Raw genomic sequence first — 21,320 nt, forward strand, 5'->3', positions numbered from 1 at the left:
TAAAACTCTGTGAACTGATTGTATGTAAGTAGTACGCTTAAGGTACCCCAAAATACTAACCAGCATAATGCAGACATGTGTTTGCTTTTTTGTAGTGAGGCCCACCACAGGTGATTTTTACTGTATACATTTTCTCTGTTTGTGAAGTGGCATATTATTTATATGATTTGCTGTTAAGTAATCTAATAAATAGTCTGTAGAAAATCCCACAGACCCCACGCAGAGCTGGATGTAATGAATTTATAAGAGTAGGGATATCAAGGAACATCAACTTTCGTGGTGTAAATAGCGCCTTCCCAACAGAGGAGGGCATCTGGGCCTCTTTGTGAAGTCCCTACTCCACCCTCCCGCCCAAATAAAATCTGGAAGGTAGATCAAAAGCCAGAATTGGGCCTCTTGTTCAATGGATATGAGCTATAAAAAACAGTTCTTCATGCCTTCCCACTGAAGAAATAAATATGAATATTGACTGTTAAGTAGTATGAAATATATTTAAGAAGGCCAGATCCATTACAAACTTCAATCAGTGAGGATAGGGTTAAGGACACAAACCAACAAAAAGCAAATTTATAATTGAAGATGCAAAGTTCTGTTTATATAAGAATGATCATTCTGTGGAACAATCTCATGGAAAAAGCACTGGAAACCCAAGATCTGCCATTAGTTGAGAAACAATAGATGGGATATTGCACTGGGAGACCCTGGGATGTTTCAGCTGAAATGAATTAAAATGAGTTGAATGACCTTCTCATCCTCAATTATCTTGCGATTTAAGAACAGTTTTCCTCACAGACGTACTCTGCAAGCCAGAACATTTTTCAAAATGGTGACAGTCCTGCTATGATTTGCACTTTACTGAATTGTAATTAGCTCAATCAACCAGAAAGATCCTTTCATTGTAGCTTTGAAAATAGCACTGAGAAGGCAGTCTTTGAGTTAATCTGTCAGTAATGTCTTGCACAATAGCAACTATATTTTAACTAATAGCCTGCCATTGTCTTGAGGGATCACATGACTATGTCCGTCATTTATTTCAGTACTGAATTAGAGTTTTGTGTCTCGGTTGTATAACCTCAAGTTCCTGTGTGTTTTTCCATGTTAATTTGTTGCTTTGGGTAATGTGTTTATTAATACACTCAGTCACCGATGTGTGGTTGGCTCCATTTTTTAATGTTTTCAGCTGCAACAACATTTTTAAGGAGCTTGGCTTTGCAATTTTCTATCATTTGCACCACCAACATCAGAGAAATCTTAATGAATTGGATGTTCTGTTAAAAATGAACTGTTTTATTTATGCTTTTGTCATTCAAGTGTTTCTATAGTTGAATGTTTTAAATATATACTGTAAATATTAAAATAGAGTATATTCTTATTTTGGATATTTTTTTGGCACGATGAAATAAGGTTCTCTCACAAGATGTTCTGGACCGGAAATATTGATTTAGTGAAGCTGGCTCAGGAATGGCCTTTTTCTTATGTTCTTCATATGCATCAGATAAATGGATTAAATTATAATCCTGATTCAGGCAAATAAATGTAGAGATTGTGATCTGATGGGCTTCATGTATGAAGGAAAGAAATGTCTTGACATGCTTTTGTTGGTATTGCCGTATGCTTTCAGCAGTGTTATTTTTGCAATTAGCACTTCTAAAGAAGGTAGCTGTAGGGTTAGTGATAATATTGTATCGCAAACCATGGTTTAGGACAACTCCGTTAATTCCTTGTTCAGCATTACGACAATACAAATAACACTAGTCACATTTGAAGAGTTTATATAATGGCAAACAACAAGGCTTCAGAATTCCATCACATTGGAAGGTCAACAGTGTTACATCCTAATGGTTGTCATGTATCCAAAGAGTATCTCCTTAATATTTGAGTATAGTGTGGAAGTACAGCTTGATAATTTTACAATCTCATTACTTGGGCAGGGATTTGTAATGGTATTTTTAACCTTTGAGTGTTTATGTTGCAGATTGCACAGTGGTGCTGAATTGATCTGTTGACCCCCCCCCCCCATTATAAAAGCAACATTTTGAAATAAAAAATCAAAAATGCTGGAGATGTTCATCAATATTTGTGTAGAGGAATAATAAAACATAAATTAAGCTCAGCAAGTCAGGCATCATCAGTGGAAAGAGTTGCTGTTCTTCACATTAGTAGCTGCCTATTGTACTTTGCTTTTCAAATTCCATTCTAGAATATCAGAAATAGAATAAGACATGCATTCGCTAATAGAAATTATGTTTAATCCTACGGACTACCTACTCCATGGCAATAGGATTTTGAATAAAAAACAAAATATTTGTAGTTTATTTCTTGAGCACTTTCTAGACTTTTAAGTATGAAGCTGAAGTTATTGTGAAGAGTTAAGAAGAGCAAAATCAAATGTACTGATAAAATGTTGTTAGGTTAATATAGAGGGAAGGGAGAAGTCATTGTTGCTCCCATCCTCAACCGAAAAAGTGAGTTATGTGTTCAGAAAAGTTTTGCGTTTTCATCAAATTTTCTGTTGTTTAAAATTGATCTGTAGAAAGTTTTATTGGTCTAAGATAGAGATCTCAGATTGTTGAGACCTGTTCTGAACCCACATTTCTGAATTCCAAATGTACAGTACTATGACCATGAGAGCACTTTCTGTAACATGATGAACACAGATGTTGTTTCAGTATCGTTTTATTTCTTTCCCAAGTCTGGCAGGTTGGGGTGGAGGAGCATAACTGTGCAACTGGGATGAGTTGTGATTGAAAATTACAACAACAAAGGTAAAGAAATGAAGAAATCAATTACTTATCACAAGGTTTCCTCTCAGTAAACTAAATTATTCCCTATGAATTTCTCACCTATGCATTGAAAGCTTGGGTTGTTTTACATCATTTATTTAGGCAATTTATTAATCATGTTATATCCCCCACTAAATATCTGGAAAGACTATATACTAAGTTTTGTTTGTTGGAAGTAGCAGTTCAGAATCAGGTTTATTATCACCGGCATGTGACGTGAAATTTGTTAAGTTCTGAGGGTCTCCACAGTTTTCAGCAATTTGGGCATAGTCTGGATCTTGGCAGGTCAGCAGTAAGTCTCAAACTGGTCTGTCATTCGTGATGTTTCATCTCTGGGTATCACCTCTTTAATCTTTTGCCAAGTCAGCGCTCACATATGATGTGAGACCTCATTCATTTCAATATGAAATCTTGGATTGAGGAAAGTGTTAAGTTTTTAGTTAAGTATTTTTATGACTTGTATGTGATCAAATTTGTTTAATGAACTTACTTTAAAGTATTTTTGAAATACTTTACGGTCTATTAATTAATTATACCAGTGTTTATATTTTTATACACCTCTGAGTGCCACCAACTTTTAAATGTTAAGAGTAAATCACAGAAACAGAAGCTTGGGTCCAGCAAGGACCTTTTAATTCAAGTACTGTAATTAAATAAATTTGGAATTAAGAAGGCTAGTATCAGCCAGTCAAGCTACACTTGTGAGAAGAGAAGTAGTGTCAAAGTTTCAGGTTGGGGACACCACAGATGCAATCTGACCTGCTGAACATTTCCAGTGTTTTGTATTTTTGTTTTAGATTTCTAGCATCTACAATTTTGTTGATTTTCAAGACTAGTATCAATTATAACACCCACGAAATTACCAGGTTGCTGTAAAAGCCCAATTGGAACACTAATATCCTTTGGAAAAGGAAATCTTTGTTTATTTTCTGGTTTTGATCCACCGATGTGATTGACTTTAAATAATCCTCTCAAGTGGCCTGGCAGCCCATTCAATGGGGCACGGGGATAGGGAATAAATGTCAGTCTTGTATCATGATACAGTATTCTTAATCTGATCTTTTTAACCTATGGCAAAGGCTCAGTATCTTTAATATATTCTAACTAAATTAACAATTTTATTTTACATATTGTATTGCTAAGATCAGGAATGCCTTAACACCAGGTCTTCAAGAGCCACTTTTGGATCTGAGCATAGGCCAAGATTTGTACAGAGATGACTAGACATGCTGATGATGTTAAATGGCATGCAGCACTTAACAGGCATAAATTTAGAAAAATTTCTACCATGCACTACAGGCCCTGAAGAATTTTGAAGCAGAACTGAACTACAAGATTGAACTGTGGCTTGGTATGAAAGCTTTTCACTCCCATAGGCTACTGCTGAAAGATTCATCTTTTTCTGGCAAGAGATGTCTTTTTTTTTGCTATTACTAATGGCCCAGACCCCTCTTTCCCTCCTCCACCTTGCCCTCTGTCCTCATCTAACATATTTTATAATCTCCGCTTGCTGACAGCAGCAAGATTATAGCCTACACATTCTAAACTGCGAAACACCTTTGTCTGTCTCTTGTCCAAATTGTTTTTAGTAACTATCACATTGTATAAAGTTTTTGGAAAACTTACTGTTTGCATTTTTTTTCAAATGTCATAATGGTGCAAACTGTTCATAAATCATATTACTTCGTGGCTAGCCAACTTTTTGTAAGTTTATGAAATAGTCACAGCATTACCTCCGGATTTTTATGCTTTCATATTCACAGTCATAGAAAATTTATAACACCAAAGGAAACCACTTGGCTATGTCAGCCAAAAGAGAGCCACACCACCTAGTCCCATCTCTCATCATTAACTCCATAGTCATTGAGGTTGGGGTTCTTCAAGTACATATGCAGGTGTTTTTAAGTGTGACAAAGGTGTCTGCCTCAACTCAGGCAGAAAATTCCAGACTCCTACTACCCTTTAAGTGGAAAATAATTTCCTCATCTCCCCTTTAGTCCTTGTACCAATTAATTTAAATTTATATATTGTTCCTTCCTATTTACTGCCTAGGCCCCTCAACTAAATCCTCCTCAGATTCTTTTCTGAAGAAAACAGCATAGCCTGATCTTTCTTCATTATTGTCATTTTCCAGTGCTAAAAAATCCTCAAAAAATCTTTGCCAGTGAAGCCACCCACAAAGACTTTTCGGGAAAGACCACATTCTAGAGATATTTAGCTAGTGGACACTGAACAGTGGGCCTCTCAAATACTCCACAGATCTGTGTTTAAGAAGCAAGCAGGAGTGACACTGACGCATTGTAAGAAAATGTATTTAATTGATAGTATGCTGAATGTAGAGAAAGGCAAATGCCATAGGTATTTACTGTATATGGAATAAATAAAATGTATTGTTAATGAAAGAAATACAACTGCATACTTTATCATGTCCCATACAATTAAGTCAAACTTATTAATATATATGACTTGCAAAATGAGACTGCAGAACACCACTGGATTTGGTTATCCAAACACAGTGGTACTTGCCAGCCATTATCCCCTCCTTCCTGCCATGGCCATTTTTTAAAATCCAATTTGCCACATTCCTTTTAATTCCAAGGACTTTTTCTTGTTTTGACTTGCCTGCTTTACCAAATGCCTTGGTAAAATCCATTTTGACCACACTACCCTCAATGACCTTCCGTGTTTACTCCTCCAGACAGATTAAGTAGGCTATGTCTTTTTTATCCCCCTGGAGTGCAGGAGGCTGAGAGGTGGCATTATAGAGTTAAGAGGCATGGACAGGGCAGATAGCTAGTTTCTATTTCCCCATGATAAGAGTGTCTAAAATTAGAGTTAAGAGAGAGAGGAGGTTAAAAGAGATATGAGGGATAATTTTTTCACATAAACAGTAGTTTGTATCTGGAATGATCTGCAGAGGAATGGTGGAGGCAGGAACAGGAACAACATTTGAGAGGCATCTTCACAGATATCTGATGAGCAGGTCATAGAAGGATATGGAAGTAATGCTGGCAGGTGGAATTAGTATAGGTTTTGCATGCTGGTTAGCTTAGGTATAATAGGCTGATTGGCCTAGTTCTATTCTGTACAACTCTGACTCTTTCCGTCTTGAATTAAGTTCTTCTCCACTTCCAACTTTTCCATTGGTCTGCTATATTCCTTCTACTAAAATTATTACTTTTAATGTTATGGCAATAATCATCCTAATTTTAATGATACAAATGAGGGAAGCTTATTCAAACTGGAGTATGCTAGATGAAAAAGTGAGGCAAAATCTGCAAATAACTGTCATTTCAGACTGGCAGCTAAGTCTTGGTGCTCTATCAGTGCTTTCAAGGACCCTTCATCTCATTCTCTATTTATTGCTTGCTTATTCGTTATTGTTTGTACTTTTTCTTTCTTTTTGTATTTGCTCAGTTTGTTGTCTATTGCAGACTAATTGTCTGCCCTGTTGGTGCGGTATTTCATTGATTCTATTATGGTTATTGGATTTACTGCGTACGCCTGCAAGTAAATTAGTCTCAGGATTCTCTGGTGGCATATATGTGCTTTGATAATAAATTTACTTTGAATTTTGAACTCTCATTGTCCTCGGGAATTTTGTAATTTGCCCGATGGCATTAAGTTTTAGCATTGCAATCTCAACATTTTAAACAATTTGGTATCTTGTGTACTGTATCCTGCTTTCAATATTCAGAGAATTGTACAGATATCTTTGTGGGGTATTGTTTCTTTCAGGCTTAAGCTATGTGACAAAAGATCTTTATAGTACTCAGCTGATTCTTCATTAAACACGGAGCAGAAAATAATCCTGCTCTTATTGAAAAGCCTGTGTGTGACATAAGATAAGCACTTTGAATTTAGTACCTAATTAAATTATGTTTCTCTTTATATTAAGCCAAAATGTATCTCAGTATTGTCATTACTCTATTAAGAATTTCAGTTAATTTTTAAGCACATCAAAGTGACTCTTGTGCACCCCTCCAATTTGCATAATGATAATAGAGCCAATTATTGTGGGAGAGTTGGCATTACAAGTTGTGATGATAATTGGTAGCATCAAGGTGATATAATTTAAATAGATTCCTTCATTTGGATTGAAATACTAATGTTTTTTCTTGTCAAAAGTTTTTGCTTATCCTGTGTGCACTTTAGCATTTTTGTTATATATTGGAGAATCTCCAGGATGTTTTTACCACTGCAGGATATTCATTGTGGTGTATTTATTTTAATCAACAGTACTTTTTATAATAGCACAGCAGATTTGTTTGTGTTTGTATACTCTTGGCATGGGAATATTGTTAGTAATTATCGAGAATAAGTACAATGCTCCCAGGGAATAATTGTGTTGCAATTGTTGCAGGAGGTTGAACAGCAATAGCTGCATTCTGTCAGCCGTGTGTTGAAAGGAGAATGGAATGCAGTTCTTCAATTCAGATTCAAGTACAGTAGGACCTTTATTAGCTAATCACATGGATAATGTGGTACGAATCTAGACTTGTTAGTGTATATCGCACACTGCACTTTTTGCATGTGAGTATGTATGGCGATAGCCGGGATCCTGCAGTAGTGTTCTAGCAGTGTAGAAGTATAACACTACATGCAGAGCCATAATTGCTACATGTGCTCAGGACTTAGAATGAGACCACTTCTGCCTTTCTAGTCTCTGCCAATTGACAGAGAATCCCATTCCCCAACACATAAAATGCTGCAGGAGCTCAGTGTGTCAGGCAGCATCTATGCAGGGAAACCATTAGTCAATGTTTCGAGCTAAGACCTTTCATCAGGAAGTGTCCAATGCATGTGTACAAATTAGAAAAAAAACAACTAATGCATTTTCTCAACTAAACATCTTACACATAAGCAGGTAAATTCTGGCTAGGCACATGTATACACAAGTCAGCCTAACATGGGCTGTGGATGTATGGTGCTCAAATTATGTAAATATACACCACAGTGTTCCAGTTTTCTCCTTTTATCTAGCATTGTAGTGAAAACTTACTGTCTGATGGATATACAGTATACTCTGTATTGTTGGGAAGACTCACCACCGGACTAGACATGCCCATGCTTCGTCCCTGAGGAAGATAGCAGAGTTTGTCATCAAAACATCAGTTATAATCAATACCTTTATCTGGCTGGAAGCCTGAGAAGAGTTTATTCGTTAGACTCTTAATAGTTTTTGAAATGCCACAAGCGGCACTGGAAGCATATTATTTGAGTGTAGAACTTTGTATAAATGATTCTTAATTATTGCAGATCAAATGCATCAGATGATAACTCTTAGATATTTACTGTTGTTCTCTATTAAAGATAAGTAAATTGAACAAATTTTTAAGCTGTGTTACATTGTCATTATCCTGAAGTAGTGGCTTATTGGACCAGTCATCATATCCCTCAATAAATGGAGTATTACAGTTTGAATTCTCAGTGGGTTGACATGAGTTGATGTGAGCTGCCCTTAAAGTTATTAATTTATTGTCTCTACAAATAGATCTGTTTGAATCTAGACATGCATTCAAAAATGGCCCCCTTACTAAAGATCCTTATTTTTATCAAGTTAGCTTGCAAATCAGAGACTTTGGTCTGCTACCTAGGTGTGATCAGCTAATGCTAATTGGAAGAGTTGTTGCATTTTTTAATTTGGAAGGTTGTTTTCACTTTAACTAATTCTTTGTCACAGGATATGCTATGCTAGAGGAATCCTGGGTGTTTAACTGATACTGCGGTCTAGTTAATTAAAATTTACAATTCCCAAGTGTATGTTATGAATACTCTGGCTTCAGAGTGAATCATTGCATTGTTTCAGTTTATGCTGTTAGATTGTGGATTGCACCAATAGAAATTGTGGAATAATTAATTGTTTATTAATTTCTGATATGTGGAAATGCTTTTCGAAAGCAAGCTGTTCAAAAGTCTTCCATTGCACTTGCTGAAATGCTAGCCTAGGTTATGTGCTCATATTTCCAGAAACATGAGGACAAAACCTAGGCTAGCACTTCAGCACAACACTCATGTTCAGGTTTAAGTAAACGATTCTCAGTACAGTTCAGAAAAAAGGCTCTTCCAAGTAACTTGCTTATTCAAGGTCTTCTAGATGATCGTTTTCCGAGGAGAGTTTCTCTCAGTACACATATTATGTAAGGGAAATTATGGTGCAATGGGAGGAATTCATTGTATAAAGATAAGGTCACACACAAAAGAAGTTGTGTTTGGAAACAGATTAAATTTTGAGTTTCTTGCTTTACCGTAACACACGTGCATCCTAGAGAATATGAAGAAGAATATAAATCTTTGTTGAGGATAATGGTTACGGAAGAAATAACAGTGGTTAAAATTTGTTTAATGATTTGTTTGCAAAAATATGAATCATACTCCATCTGGGGATTGGGTATTTAATAATAAGTAAATTTAAGTTAATAGCCGAATTATTGTTTGAGAATTGCTTTACTCAGATGAATTGCTTCCAGTGAACATAACCTTTCACCAAAATCTATTGCCAAAGTGAGAAAATTTCTGCAGCAGCCTGTTCAAATCTTTTAAGAGATAAGAAGGTTGGCTGGACTAATCTGCATCCAGATGGAGGCCAGACCTTGTTTTAGCTGTTTGGAGATACTGCCCAGAGTTAGCACCAGAAACTTAGTATGATATAAAGTTGCCAAATAGTTGCATTTCCTTTTTGAAACAGGCCATCATTCCCAGTGATGAGAACTGAAATTCTTTTCCCTGCGCTGTTTTCCTTAGTTATGTTCTAGTAGTTTTTATCGAATGATAGATCCCAGTGTGGACTGAACTCAGTAAAGAGAGGGAAGGAGAGTTTCAACTTTGTAGTGACTTTTGTAAGGCTGAAATTTGGAATATAATTAATACTTTACTAAAATAGCTAAGAAACCAGCTAAATTTCTTAATGCATGTATGCATTTCTAAATGACAATGAAAGAGGACTGAGTGTTCTCATAATCTAAAAAAATAGTTTTAGAACCCTCAACAAGTAAGATAATTGATTACAGAATTTAATGAAGATTTATCATGGATACAGTGTAGGAATGTGCCACATCTACAACTTGTCCAAGCTTTTTCTTGATGAACAGTGTGATCCAAGTCTGGAACATCCACAGTAACTATCTGCAACAGGAGATGTATTTTGATCTGTAGTTGAGTTGAAGGCTGTGAGTACAGGCATTGCAATACATCATGAAGGAAGGAGAATAATTCAGGAGGCGTAATCAAAGCTGTTTAATGAAAGAGTATGACTGGTACATATATAAAAGAAAAAAATACATAAAGTATATTGGGATTTTTGGGAAGTATGCAATAAGATATTACAAAGTAAAGTTAGCACGTGATTGGAGAAATAGAAGGGTGATCCAATTAAACAAAATAGCATATGAATAATTGTGTAATTTTTGGTTTGTCATAGTGGTTTGATGCAAAAATCTGAGGGAGCCAGGTATAATATGACCAAGTTTACTACACTTGCTAACGCAGGGATGAAAGTAAATATAGATTGATTGAATATAGAGTAATAAAGATCGATTGAATAATTAGATTGACCAAGAAGGTAGTAGGTGGAGTTAAATGTATTGAAATGTGAAAATACTTATTTTATTAGGAAGAGTGAAAAAACAGAATATTCTTAAATGATGAGACACCGGTAAATGGTAATGTTCAGAGGGATTTGTATGTCTTTCTATGTGAATCACAAAGCCATGTCAAGCTGGTATAACAAAAGCAATGTTAGCTTTTATTATTTTGGGGTTGAAGTATGAGTATGAGTGCAGTTAATGTGGTAGTTTTGCATTATTGTATTAGGGATTTCCCTGTTCCAAAGGAGGAGTACTTGTCACCTACTGAGGTGTTGCCTTGTGAGGAAAGATTTGGTAAAATAGGACTTGCGTTCTCCAGAATTAAAGACAATAAAAGGCAATTAATTGGAAGATGCATCTGCCTTGCAGGCCTTGACATGGTTGATGCTGTGACACTCCTTCCTCCATTCTAGAGAGCTGATTTCTTCAAATTATGGAATAGTCTTTGATGGGCACCTTTTATCGGTGAGACCCAACGTAGATTGGGAGACCGCTTCACCGAGCACCTATGCTCCACCCACCAGAAGAAGGGATCTCCCAGTGGCCACCCATTTTAATTCAATATCCCATTCCCACTCCGATATGTCAATCCATGGCCTACTCTGCTGTCGCGATGAGGCCACACTCAGTTTAGAGGAACAACACCTTATATTCTGTCTGGGTAGCCTCCAACCTGATGGCATGAATATTGACGTCTCAAACTTCTGGTAATGCCCCCCCCTCCATTTCCCCATCCCCCTTTCCCTCTCTCACCTTATCTCCTTGCCTGCCCATCGCCTCCTTCTGGTGCTCCTCCCCGCTTTTCTTTCTTCTATGGCCTTCTGTCTTCTCCTGTCGGACTCCTCCTTCTCCAGTCCTGTGTCTCTTTTTTACTCGTCTTTTTTTCTCCAGTCCTGCCAAAGGATCTCAGCCCGAAACCTCGACTGTACTTTTTTTCCATAGATGCTGCCTGGCTTGCTGAGTTTCTCCAGCATTTTGTGTGATATTCAGAATGACCAGTTATCATGGAAAACCATTTTTAAATGGTAATGGTACTTATTAAATTTACATACAGCCTACCTGCATAGAATTTCAAAAACTGCTGGAAATATTCAACAGTGAAGAAGCATCTGTGGAGATGGAAACTGAACATTTTAGGCAAATGATGTTTAACTAGAACCAAGCTGAATGGCAATTGCACACAGAGGCTGACATTAATGGAAATGTAACCCCTTTTTAAAAAGAAGATCATTATTTATGGGTTTTTGCCATTTTGTTCTATATGGGGTGCGTGTGATAGCCATACCAGCAAGATTTTCACACCTTGAGTTTGCTTATATTTTCACCTGTTATTTGCGGCTGGGCCACTAGGTGGAGCACTCTAGTAAATAGAGTTAAGACTGAAAGAACCAGGTTGGCCTTGGAGAATGAATTATATTGGTTAATTTTTAAATCGGTATTAGTGATAACAAATTAACAGAAAATAAAGGAATTCTGATTAAAAGTGAAACATGCCTTTTACACCATTAGGCAGAGTGCAGAAAACAAATAGGATTTTAGATCTGCAGTTCAAAGAATATTTATAAGTTGAGAGTATTATGCACAGATATGGACACAGAATCACTGGGCGATCCTGTCTTGGAAGAATTACAGAGAATAGCAAAAAAATTTGATAGTGAGCCATACAAAAAGATAGATAGGCAATAGAGGTTTTTAAATTGGAAAAGTGGCAACTCCAAAGCAATCTAATTGAAGTATTAAATTCTGAAATTAGATGGTCATATTGGATCCTAGAATCATGTGCAGAATTAATATGTTCTGACAAATGGATGTCGATTCACTGAGAGAGAAATTTGACTGGTCGAGAAAGTTAAGTTCTTGAGTAGTGAATTCACCCGGAGAGATGGTGTAGGTGGAATATATTCTCTTTAAAAAACATTTTTAAGTTTCTACAAGGGAAAAATAATTTAGCAGAAAAGGCATAAGGGAGGAAGTCCATTAGTAAGTCTCTGTCCTTTGGAGTGACACTCCACAGGAGCTCTAACTCTGAACTGAGCTGTTTAATACTTGCTGTGAATGATCCTTAATCTCATTGGAGATGTTTTTAATCATTATGAGAAAAATAAATCCAGTTGCATTGTAGGTTTATAAATTGTGCAATGACTGCTCTTAATTGGACAACTTGTTTTTATAGTGGAAGATTTCTTTAACAATAGCCTGCATTTAGCAACAAAACTATAGCCAGACAAAGTGGTAATGGTAGGATAATTCCCCTGACTGTTAGGCTTGGGCCTGAGGTAAGTTTTATGCCCATGATTTATATGTAGTTGTCTTCCACTCACTGCATTTTTTTTGATAAATTACTCTCTTATGCAAAGTTTTGTAGTTTCTGTTTTCTTCACTCTTTAAGTGGATTATAGTTTCTCAGTAAATTTATTGGTGTGCATTATGTTTCTCTGAGTCGTATGCCCCACCTTCAACTCATTGGCTGGGTGGTGTTGTCATAGCACTGTTTACAGTGTGGTGATAGAAATGACTCTAGACCCTATACTCAGGAGCAAAGAAAATGTTGGGAAAACTCAATGAGTCATAAAGCACTCATAGAGGCAAAGGGATAGAGGGAAGGTTAATGTTTTGGGTCAAGATCCTGCGTCAGGCAGGGCTAGTCGGTGATAGGTGGAACTAGTTGAAGAGAGAAGGGGAATTCGGAAACCATGCCTGGTGGTTGATAAAGTGATACGTAGAGGCATATGAAGGGAAAAAACAGAAAGGGGGTAGATGTCGCCTGGTGGATGTAGAGGCAGAGGCTGGTGTTTCTTGTGAGAGACAGCTCTATTCTCTTTTGTCTCCAGATGCTGGAAGATGCTGCACCACCTTGCTCCTTTCTCTCTCTTTTTGATCCACCCAGATTCTCCAGCCCACTCCCCGTACTCCCCCTCCCCCACCGAAATGGTTCCATCCCCCTATCAACCATGCACTAAACCTCTGGGGTCTCCTGTTGTTTCCACATCACCTTCCCTATCCATCAGCTTTTGCAACCTCTTGCTTATCCTCTTTCTCAACTTCCACCTGCCCCTCTTCTCATCTGGCTCCATTTGCCTATCATCTCCACCTACAGTATCTCCTACCAGTCTCCAACGCCCTCCACCCTCTCACCTGTTTATACTGGCTCTTTCTCCCCTACAATCGCAGTCCTGATGCGTGGTCCCAAACCAAAGTATCAACTCCACAGATGCTGCCTGACCCGCTGTGCTCCTCCAGCAGTTTGGTGTTTTGCTCCGTTTACTGTATGGGCTAATTGTGCAGGACAGCCTGTTTCTTTGATATATTTTCTTTGTATAAAACGGCACAAACTGAATTTTACAGGAATTGGAGGACATTTGCAAGCTTATGGTATGATCTAATTGATCCAGTTAGCCATATTCTATGTGTAATATTGCTGTAAAATGAGGACAACATTTGTGCATGTTATTCTTTTCTATAGTAAATGAAGAACTTATGAAGTCGCAATATGCATATAGCTATCTATAGACTGTATATCAGACACATCATGAGTTGTACTTCTCATTTATAACTTCAACAAATCAAGATAATCCAGCAAGTTTAGCTGCTACTCCAAACATCTATCACCTATTGGTTTTGAATACAAAGAAACAGAATCAACATACTTGTGGTTTAGTGATTTTTTTAGGTGTACATTATGTTGTTCTGTTGGTGCACAGGAGCAAAAATAAAGACATGTTTGCATTCCACCTGGGCTGTCAGTCAAAAAGATGGATGAAGCTTAAGTGACAGAAAGATGGTGTAGAGCATTCACTGAGCAACCAGTATGCCAGCAATGTATATGAGATCTCTATCTTCATCTTTCTAGTTTATGTAATGATGTATATAACATTGAAATTATTAGATATGTTAATTAAAATTATTATCTAATATTAATGTTTTAATATATCTAGTCAATTAAAATGTTTTATTTTCAGTAAATTGTGTAATTTTGTGTGAAATACTCCACCTATTCTTTTGAATTGTTTTCTCCATTCAAATGGTAATCCTGTACTGCCACCATTTCTAAGTATTCAGTAAATTCAGGCTACGTCCACACTACGCCAGATAATTTTGAAAACGCCAGTTTCGAGTAAAAACGACAGGTGTACACACTAAGCGTCTTTCAAAATATCTCTGTCCACACGGACACGGATATTTGGGCGAATCTCCTCCACTGGGCATGCGCAGGACGCACAGAAAACAAGCCAAGAGGAAACGGTATACTTAGTGCACATTTGTCCAGTTACTGAGTAGAAAAACTTAGAAGGAATTGCTGTGGCTCTCGCGCAGGAGGACTTAAAACAAAAAAAAACAAACACTGGAGCGTATGGAGGCAACCGACAGGGAGTTCGCGGACAGTATGACCTGGCTGACGACGAACATTGAAAAACTGACTAACTCTGTTACATTAATAAAGCACCTTGTTAAATGTATAAAACATGTCTACATCAGTGTTATCTTGGATTTCCATACAATGTTACATTAGGCTGTTACACATCTATTGTCAGAGAAGTACTTGCATAAATAGGTAAACCACCTTCATACAGGCAAGGACAGAAAACAGGGCAAAGTGAGTATACGTATTTATTCAGTAAGCTATGGGTCAAAATATTTGGTGAGTACATTTCTAACTCTTCTGGCTTCAGTCTCATTGCCGTCTGTTCTGAAATTGTTAGGTTGTGTGGGGGGTTGCGTTCAAGAAGACAATGAAATACCACGCTGCCGCCATCTGTTCCGGCACGTCATGACAGTGTTTTTAAATAGTCAACAAAGCTCACTTTACAATTTAACCCTCACGCCAGTCACACCGTCTGCACGTTATAACAGACGTACGGCAGTGCTTGCACAGTACCAAGCAGAAGCAGGAAAAGTATTGTTGTTGTGGTGTTGTCATGACAGCGTTTTTAAATCTCTCCGTTTACCCTGTACACAATGGATATTAGGTGTTTTCGGATTTATTCACTCTGGAGACTGTTTCTGAAAATCTCCATTTTCGGGGGATGAAAACGCCGCTTTAGTGTGGACGGAGGGTCAAAACGAAGAGAAAAAGCTTCGTTTTCAAAATTATCCAGCGTAGTGTGTATGTAGCCTTAGACTTGGGGATAATTCTCCAGCTTTGTCTTGATGGGAAGCCATGTTCAGAAGATACACTTCAGAGACACGCGCAGTTTTCTAATAATAATAATAATAATATCCATGTATGGATATACACTCAGCATTGCCAATGGCGAAGGGAAATCAGAAAATTACTCTTGCCATTTATAGCTAACTAGTGAGGCACTGCTTAGAAACTAGTGTGAGATTTCGGATTCAGGAGCTGGTTCAAAGACTAATTCAGCAGATCTGTTCAGATTTTCTGCTTTTATCACAAGCTGCAAATTGATTCGGGTTTGAATTATCCAAAGGATAAGCAGCCTCTAATGGCAGAAATTTAGTATGACAAGAGGACAACTTACATCATCTAATGATTTGAATGACAACATTGTCAGCTTTATATTTCAAAAATGTAGGTGTGTTTTCTCAGCACCTTGCTCCATCCTTCCCATTATTTTCAATAATTAGCTTGGCTCGCCTACATTCTCTAAGGTATTTCTTCACAAACAAGAGAAAATCTGCAGATGCTGGAAATCCAAGCAGTATACACAAAATGTTGGAGGAACTCTTTTCCATAGATGCTGCCTGGCCTGTTGAGTTCCTCCAGCATTTTGTGTGTGTTGCCTGAAGTATTTCTTGTTGCTTTTGCAGTGCTCAGCAACTTTGGATCTGGGACCTGAAGGAATGACAAAGCTTGTCCTGCATTATAACATATTAAAATGTGTACTGATTTAGTTTGGGCACCTTCTTATGTCTTATCCTGGGCTTTTGGCAGTCCTAGTTTGTTGTGTCTTATACTGACACTTTTCACATGAGGACTCAGAATAAATAGATGTGTCTGCCAGTCATTTCACACTTGATTGTGTGTGTATGTCACGTCAGATATTGTCTAACTGGGTGGATTTGTGTGTCTTTAAAGGTATTAAGCATGTAAGTTTGCTTTTACTTGGAGATCATGCCTGTTGCAAAATTGATGTTTACGTGGCTTCAGCATCTCAGGTAAATTACATATAGTATATTTTATATGGTGCTTTATTAATAAATACATCTATCAACTTGAGTTGGAATGTGCTGTCATATAAACCTTAACTTTGCTATATTTTGTTATAAAGTCTGTAAATGCAGAATTTGTGATAAGAGTTGCTCTTGTTTCAGTATCTTTGCATTTGTTTGAGGTAAATTTGGCTGATGATTAATCTTGGTCTAGGAGAGCTCAAAGATCTCGAGACCACAGGCTCCTTTTGTAATAGGTCCAAAACCACACAGTGCACAGTGTAAGCTAGCAATGTTTAAAATACTTTACATTTTGAAAGCTCCTCCTTTTTTATATCTCCTCTCACTCCCATATTGTCAAAATATACTTTTTGAAATAATTAATTGCAGATTAAAAAGGCACTGTATTTATTTTCTGTGGGAATAGGCTCTGGCTCAGACGTTCTGGCACCATTGCCTGAATGGGTTTAAAGTATCTTGACTGGATAATCTAGTGGCAGATTCTGCCACTGTAAATTTGAAGCTGGGGGATAAATTAGCTCCATTATTCACAGCATAGTAAAATGTAGTTAAATTAGACCTGCTCAGAGTATTGTAGCATTCAATAACATTACTTCATCACACAAAAGGACTTTAAGACCTGTGTTTTGGTTTATTTGAAATGAAATGTTTATTTCATAATATTACGTTTGAACTGCTATTTTGATTTTGCAATATTTGCTTTTGCTCTAATTGTTTTCAATATTTTAACAATATCATTGTGAAAATGATTGAGAATGGCCTCAGATTTGAGTCCCGACTTGTGTTGATGTAAGTAACCTTCTGAAGATGGCAGTGATAGCTATATTATTTTCGTTCAGATTGCCATGGAAGTGAAAGTAACAAGTCAGTATCCATGTTCTCGAGACATACTTGATGACTCTGAACATAGTACATTACAGGAACAGGCTCCTCACCTCATTAATTAAGCTAAATGTTCTGCCAGGAAATGAGCATGTGTGTGTTTGGTGAACATAGAATCAGTTTGAACTGTGATGCTTCTAATGGCTGTTCTTTGTGTCCATGGTCATCACACTAAAGAGTGACACATGGACAAAATGTCATGAAAGTAGAACATTGCCTGTTTTTGAATCCTCTGAAATTATTCTTCATTTTCCACAGAAGCAATGAGAAATTTATATTATTTCTGCTTCTTGTTCTACGAGCTAAATCTTGATAAAAGGCATCAGTAGAGTAAATCTTTTCTAACATTAAAAATGAATTCAGTACTCTTGTATCAGTAAAATAAGTGCTGGAAAAACATTCAGGGTAATTAATGTAACAATATTCCCATACCAAAACAGTTTTTTGCTTTCCCAGTAGAATGACAAATACACTGGCATCCCAAATAAATGGTAAAGTGATAGCTTACATTTTGTGAATATCTCTGCACTTTATAATCACAGAGCATTGTTCAACTTACTACCTCCCATGGATGTCCTGACTGCCTATTGACTATTCAGTATGAAATTTATAACGGCATAGTTTTTTTTAAAAGCAAGTCTCAGGGGTCTTTCAGGAGTTTAGGCTACTTGAGATATTTTGTCAGAGAAAGACAAAATAAAATGGATCTCCTATAGGGACGTGAAGATCTGTTGAATGGCGTCCTTGTCAGTCCCTGCTCTTGGATAAAACTTGACTATTGTTCTCTTTGCAGGCTGAACTGTCACCTTGAGCCCCTGATGGCTTTACTGCACTTGGTCCCTAATCTGCTGACTAGTGTCTATTTGTCATTCACACTCCGCTGGGAAAGGGGGGGGTGCTCAATAATGGGTTTATTAGCTATACCATTCACGTTCAATAAGACCCTGAAGGGGTTTCAAAGCAGCCAATCACTTTTCAAAATCAGTGAATAGATTATGGTTCCATTCAGAAACGTAATTAGTGTGAAAGATTCCCTAAACTCGCCGTGATCAGCCTTTTTCCACACCGTGATGGAATTGTTTACATTCATTGTTTGTGCTTTTTAAATTAAGGACGACCGTTTTGTTTTAGTCTCCGCACTGTTCTTTCAGTGGTAGGCTAGAGTTTGTACCTAAACGAGCTGCAGTTGATTGATTGTTGTCCTTCAAAACTAAAGGAGTAAACTCCCTAAATTACTTTTGAGGGAAAAACATGTTCTCTGCCTTGTCATTGTGCAACCAAATAACCTCTACTACCTATTAGTGCGTTCTGTACTAATAGGTAGACGTTAATGAATACCTCATTGTCTTGCAGCTTCCTGTTCCTAAATTCATTTTGCTATGTGAATACAGCAGCTACTAGTCTTTCAAATATTTGTTCATGTGTTGGGACTAAACTGAGCCGAGGGGCATGCCAGCAGACCGTGTGCCAAGTTCGACATGCTGGGAAGTGGAGGAGTTACAGGCTGGCCCGCAGAGTTAAACATTACTGAAAACTGATTTGATTGGCAGAGGCAGTTTGCTCTGCTTGTTTGATGATGAAGCTCAGTGCAGGAACGGGTTCGGATTACAAACGGGGGGGAGTGACCAAAGAGGGGAGAGAGGGAGAAAAGATTTACAGACAGCACAAGGCTTTGGAGATTTAACGAGCTAGTGAATGAAGTGTACTCACAGTCAGGGCCACAGATTCTGCTTTTGCACTCTATTGTTGCCATCTCCGCTTTCTTACAGGAATACTGTCAAGGAATTGTGATGTCTTGTAATTTAGTTCTCCGATTTTTAAAAAAAAAGTAAGCTACATTTATCTACAGAGATGGACAGTCCTGTTCATTCTGCGAGAGCCGCATGTTGGATATGTGTGTTTGGGCCATGTTTCATTGATCCAAGTAGTTGATTTTTCCTCGGAGACCCGTGGCAGTTGGATCCAAGTAGTCCAGGGACAACTGTTCCTAGAAGAGTACCCGAGGGAGCCTACATTCCTTGCTTTAATTCATCCTGTACACACGTCTGCTGTGGGGTACGTGGGTCATATTTGTACTGTGGTAGTTAAGGTAGTTCTTCCCGGCAGCGTTGGATTGCAAACAATTATTGTATGCTTAAAAAATGAGAATATGTAATGTTTGAAATCAGAAATGCGGTATCTTTTTTATTTTATGCTTTATTTATATGTAATATTGTGGTATTCTTAGGGAGTAGAAAAGAAAAATGTACTGTCTGAAAAGTAATAATGTCTCTGTTCAATATACATTTTGAAGTTAAACTTCGTTAGTCACTGAAAAACAAGTGCTCACTTGCAAACTGTACATGGAGGCTTTTTAGCTGGAAGGAATGCAGTGCCTTCCTCAACCTCGCCGCCTTTCCCATGTTTAGAATAATTTGGGCAGGTATGTGATGAGGTGAAAATGGTTTGGAGAGCGGGTGGCATTGAGGCCATCAATCAAATTAACTTGACAGCTCCTCCCCAATGTAGTCTGTGGAGGGAGACAAAGTTCCCTTTCAAAAAAGACGTGCTTTCACTGTATTAGGAACCGTGTAAAGGATTGCTGTGCATTTCTGTATTGCTGCAAGGGGCCAATATGTAAACAGTCCGAGAAAAGTTGCATACCCACTGTTGTATTCCAGATGAGGTACTTCAGACCAATAGAGCATTTTCCTTAAAGTGACTGTATTTTTAAAAACATTACCACACAAGGTGTGGCAATTTAAAATACTCTAAAGTGTAAATATTTCTTCAGGAAACTAGTAATTTCTGAAATATTTATTCAATTGTGTTATGATTGTAATTCTGTATAGCGAAGAATTATATAGCAAGCTGTATTCTGTATAGCAAATATTGCTGGGTATAAATGCAAAGATTAGAACTCCTGTCATTTTTAACACTCAAATTATGTCATTTACTTGGCCAAATTATCTGAAGATATAATATAACCGAGTAATGCTACTTCTTTTTACTAAAAGTACATTAAAATCAAAATGAAGGATATGAGAAAAATACTTTAAAATTCTCTATTGCTTCATAACCATAAATAGCAGAATATTTTCATAAGTTGTATTGGAAAAATATAAAGCTTCTGATATTGAGTGAGATTGTTTGAAATACCTTTTCTTGCTGAAAGTATAATTTACACTATTAACAGTGCATGTTCCATGTGAAATTGTGGTCAGATGATCGTGTGGTATTTTGATATTTTGAATTGCAGATCATCTGCTCTGTTTAATCTTCATGTAAGCAAGATATGCTCAGAGATGTTAGAGAGCCCTGAAATGGAAGGCATTGTTCTAAAGCTAAGTGTAACTCAATCTTGATCAGCAACAGAACTTTCTTGAGCAGAAAAGTGCAATATGAGCTAATTTAATTTTTCACTGATGTAAGTCGATACCATCTGATCAGTAAAGAATTGTTAAGTATTGGAATTATATTTCATTCAGATTCTGTAATTAAACAGTTAATATTTGGTTAGGGAAGGTGCTAAATTGGTTTTAGGTAGAGTTTTTAGACTTTGGACACTGGACGCAGATATCCTTTTCTCATGTGTTTTAATCTTGAGTAGTGGTTTTACTTAATTTCCTTTAGCTGATTTTTATGTTATAAATGACTTTATATTTTGACTCAGGTCAGAATATCTATTACTCAGGCTGTGCAGCCCTGGTTTGCTGATCCAGTTTCCCATGTAGTGCTTGTACAGAAGGATAGCTCTACTTGTTTGCATCCTCATTTCCAGTACCAACTGGGAAAAATACTGAATGGATGCACAGTCATTTCAAGTATATAATTCTGACTAAACACTTGTTTAGTGGAGCAGTTCTAACCTTATTTTCCAGTAGGATTCTTTGAAATCTCAATTGCAAAAAGAATACAAAAGGGAAAACTAAATGAAGAAAGTTCAGAAATGAGAATC

The 21,320-nt window shown here is 37.2% G+C and overlaps 1 protein-coding gene across 9 annotated transcripts in view; it reads left to right on the plus strand.

The window, feature by feature from the left end:
- The window catches only part of LOC134359050 (fibroblast growth factor receptor 2-like), a 191,019-nt gene that overhangs the window by 66,693 nt on the left and 103,006 nt on the right, over window positions 1–21,320 (plus strand). For 6 of the 9 annotated variants that reach the window (XM_063071905.1, XM_063071909.1, XM_063071910.1 and 3 more), the window contains exon 1: window positions 19,023–19,438. The exons of 1 other annotated variant lie outside the window; for it this stretch is intronic. The gene's annotated coding sequence lies outside the window, so the exon portion shown is untranslated. Of the gene's footprint in view, window positions 1–19,022; window positions 19,439–19,936; window positions 20,049–21,320 lie in introns of those variants that run through there. 2 more of the 9 variants (XM_063071908.1, XM_063071907.1) reach the window with 2 other exon arrangements.

This window comes from Mobula hypostoma, chromosome 19 (genome assembly GCF_963921235.1).
Source record: "Mobula hypostoma chromosome 19, sMobHyp1.1, whole genome shotgun sequence".
NCBI lineage: Eukaryota > Metazoa > Chordata > Chondrichthyes > Myliobatiformes > Myliobatidae > Mobula > Mobula hypostoma.